Below are 4,108 nucleotides of genomic sequence, written 5' to 3'. Positions count from 1 at the left end.
GCAGAATGGTGCACCTTTTATTGGTAATGTTGCCATTGTTATGCTTGTTTGAAACACAATCAGTCATCCTTTTATAATGTCCTGTCATACGCCTTGTATTTAAATTTTCAGTTAATGAATGAATTGTTCACTTTTGGGAGTATGATCAAAATTTTTGTAAAATAAGAGCATTCTGTATTTTAACTATATGTTAAAGAGTTTTTCTTGTATCATACCTAAAGACTAGGAAGGGGTTAGGCTGAATAATTTACTACAATATGGTATCTCTGATCGGCCCAATATTACATCAGCTCTACGACTTAATATTTTCCTTTTAGATTCATATATACTACATGGCAATAAGTACAGCCGCACCCAAGCCTAATATCACCATGTCCAAAACTGATCATCGACTGGAGAAGAGTAAAGGTCCCAGAAATACTTTTTCTGGAGTGATGAATCCCCCTTCATTATCTTGTAGTGGGACTGGAGAGTGGTACTGCTATCTAAAGGTGTAATGCCATCTGTTTGTCATGGTTCGGGCTATACAAAAAAGAATGGTTGTGGGTGCACACCTGAGGCCAATTTCAAAAAAGTCTAATTCCCTGTCTCAGTAATTCAAGTAAAAATGCTAGTGCATATAGTTTTGAAACAGGGTTGTTTAGTTACAAAGTTATGATCATAAAATTGATAAGCCACCATACCGCGTCAAGGTAAACCCCATACGGTGGTCCCTAACTTGTTTACCTTTAATCATAGTAAAATAGGTATCTTACCTCTCTTCTTAATAGCATTTATATGAAAAACTCCTGTGCCTTGGTTTCAAACTGTGAGCTAAATCCTCCGCCGCCAACTGCTATGTGGCTTTTAAGTGGGAGAGACTGCCATCAGGCTAGATCCTCCCATGCCGCTAGCATTTTCGGCTTTTAAGGGAGAGTGATTGCACAAACCAAAGCACAATGTTAAAGGGACAATAGGACCACCAAAAATCTAAAAGGGTGGGTATGAGGGTGCAACAAACCACATGGAGCTTAGCCAAAGCTCCCAGCAAATACAAAAAAGAATGGTTGGGGCTATGACAAGATCCAGACTGAGATTAAAAATTAGCCCTGACATTTCAAGTACACAGAGGCCCAATGACTGTCTACGGCATGTAACAGCAGCTCATCTGACATTGCCAGAATCTAAAACCTGAATATGGCACTTGGTTCCAGTAAAATCAAATCTTTCTACTACATTGAAATTGCATTCTTGAAAATCCTGTGCTTTCCATTTTGTGGCAACATGTTGAGGAAGGAAAGTTCATATTTCAGCATTTTAATGCCCCATGCACAATCAAGGTCTGTACAGAATCGGTTTGCTGAGATTAAGTTAGACACACTAGACTAGACTGTTCTGAACAGAGCCAGACTTGGCCCAGCTTAACACCTATGAGATGAAGGCAATGCTGCCTGCAAGCCTAATTGTGATTACTAATTCAGTAAATGAACATTCTATTATCAAATGGGAAGTCTTTACAGAAGAGTAGAGGTGGTTACAGAGGTAAAGGGAGGGCTAAGGTCACATTAATACCCCTAGTTTTTATAAGGAGATGTTAGAAAAGCTACAATCTGAATATTATTGGTTATATTGTGTTTCTTTAAGAGCTTAGTTGATCTTGGTCTTGATACCTGGTTATGTTAAGTGAGGGGAAATAAAATACTCTTCTAGAGATGATACACTTTCAGAACTGAAAACAAAGAAACAAGACTGACATTGTCTATATCCAAAATAACTAAAGCACTCAGACCATTCATGCAAACATTTTAGAATACATTATTTTATTGAATGCCCTCTTCCCGTCCTTATTTCTCAAACTGTATATGAAGGGGTTGAGCATAGGGGTGATGACTGTATACATAACAGCTGCAAGTTTATATTGAGTCAGGGAGTAGGCAGACGATGGGCGAAAGTACACACAAATCATTGTCCCGTAAAAGAGTATCACTGCAGTCACATGAGCTGAACAGGTGGAAAATGCCGTTTTATTTCCAGTTATAGAGCGGATTTTCAGTATGGTACATATAATGTGAACCTAAGAAACCAAGGTCACCAGAAAAGGCAATGCAACAACCAGTGATCCCTCTGTAAAGATGAACAACTCATTGAGAGATGTGTCTGAGCAGGAAAGTTTAAAGAGAGGAGTAAGGTCGCAAAAGAAGTGTTGGATCGTGCGGCTGCGACAGAAAGACAGTCTAGAGATCAGCAGAGTGTGCAGGACAGAATTGATGAAGTTTATTGTCCAGGAAGCAACTACCAGCGAAATACACATTCTCCTATTCATTATTATCATGTAATACAGAGGTTTACACACCGCTACGTATCGATCATAGGCCATTGCTGTAAGGAGAAAGCACTCGGCTCCTGCAAAGGAAATAAAGAAATAGACTTGTGCGATGCAGCCTGCAAATGAAATGCTTTGCTTGTTCAGCAGCAGGTTGAAGAGCACGCGAGGCACCACCACAGATGTCAGACACATGTCCACAAGCGAGAGGTTGCAAAGAAAAAAAATACATTGGAGAGTGAAGCTTAGATGTGAATATGGTTACTGCAACTAATAGAGAATTCCCCACGAGGGCTACCGTATATATTGTAGCAAATGCCAGGAACAGGAGCATGGGGTAGCTCTTGTGGTCAGATATGCCGACAAGAATGAATTCTGATCTCTCTGAACTATTCAACCCCATTGTAGATCTTCACACTGCAGAAATAAAAAATAGGACACAGGTGAAATAATACCCTGTAAGGGGAAAAAAAATTTGTGTTGTCTTCTAATAATATCTGTGTGCCCTGTTACCATCTACTGTAAAACAGTTGGTCAACTGTCTCCTGCACTGTATTTACTGTGTGCTGAGTTATTGGGACTAAAGGAGAATACCTACACATGACCTTCCATCATACAAAGACGGAGCCCTGTAATAGACATAGGCCTTCGATTTATCTGAACTTAAACTGCCAGCTAAAGTTGACTAGACAAATCCTACAACTGAAAGCTAGAATGTTAAGGTTCCACTCATTAATAGGGATGCACCTAATCCAGGATTCGGCCAAATCCTTCTGCTCAGCCGAACTGAATCCAAATCCTAATTTGCATATGCAAATTAGGGGCGGGGAGGGAAATTGCGTGACTTTTTGTCACAAAACAAGGAAGTAGAAAATGTTTTTCCCTTCCCATATGCAAATTAGGGTTTGGTATTTGGCCGAATCTTTCAAGAAGGATTCGGGGGTTAGGCCAAATCCAAAAACGTGGATTCGGTGCATCCCTACTCATTACAAGCTTTGCGGATCAGATGAAGTCTATTCCAATGCATAAATAGATTTAAATATGCAGTCCCTCCTTAACACAATCAGTCTCTCTTGTGCTTTCTTGTGTTTAGTCTGTGCATCATGTATATAATCCTTGCCACCCAAAACCCTATACTGGGAGATAAAAGTGCCACAATGGCTGCCTTGATTCCATTCTGCCATTTAAAGGATTTAACAGTAGAACCAAGTTTCTACAGAATGCTGGAAACACTTGAAAAAGGGTTCTACACCCGAAACATGTTGTGCGAATAAAATCGCTTTGCAGTAAATTGGTGCTTGAGCTTGGTCCATCCTTAAATATATTGTAGTTGCACTATTAAAGTCTGGGCGGGACATGGAAGGAAAAGTGGAATGTAAAGGTATATATATAGTGAATAAAGTACCCCCTCTTGTAAAATATAAGGATATTATAAGTTACCGAGGAGTTTCATGACCATATAAAAACACGAGGCCGAAGGCCGAGTGTTTTTATACAGGTAATGGAACTCCAATACACAAGTTTCAGTGAGTCATGTGACAGAAATGACATCAGAACTCAACGTTTATAACTGATGACATCAGAACTCACAGTTTATAAGGATATAATTTACAGGATATTCATGGCTTTTGTGTATTATATATATATATATATATATATATATATAACTATATATATATATAACAAACAAGGGAAGGTTGTGCTCACCACTATTTTTTAAAACCATTAGGCGGGGGTGCAATGAGGGTGTGATCACAAAATACATATAGACAAATACAAGAGTCCTCTGCACTCAACCCATTATCA

General features: G+C 39.2%; 1 pseudogene; it reads right to left on the bottom strand.

Annotated features, from left to right (window-relative positions):
* Positions 1-1,419: 1,419 nt before the first annotated feature.
* Positions 1,420-2,746, bottom strand: LOC108697658 (annotated as a pseudogene).
* Between the last annotated feature and the right edge of the window lie 1,362 nt (positions 2,747-4,108).

This window comes from Xenopus laevis, chromosome 7S (assembly GCF_017654675.1).
Source record: "Xenopus laevis strain J_2021 chromosome 7S, Xenopus_laevis_v10.1, whole genome shotgun sequence".
Classification (NCBI taxonomy): domain Eukaryota; kingdom Metazoa; phylum Chordata; class Amphibia; order Anura; family Pipidae; genus Xenopus; species Xenopus laevis.
Note: the sequence above shows the minus strand (reverse complement) of the source record. Positions and strands in the feature narration are given on the sequence as shown.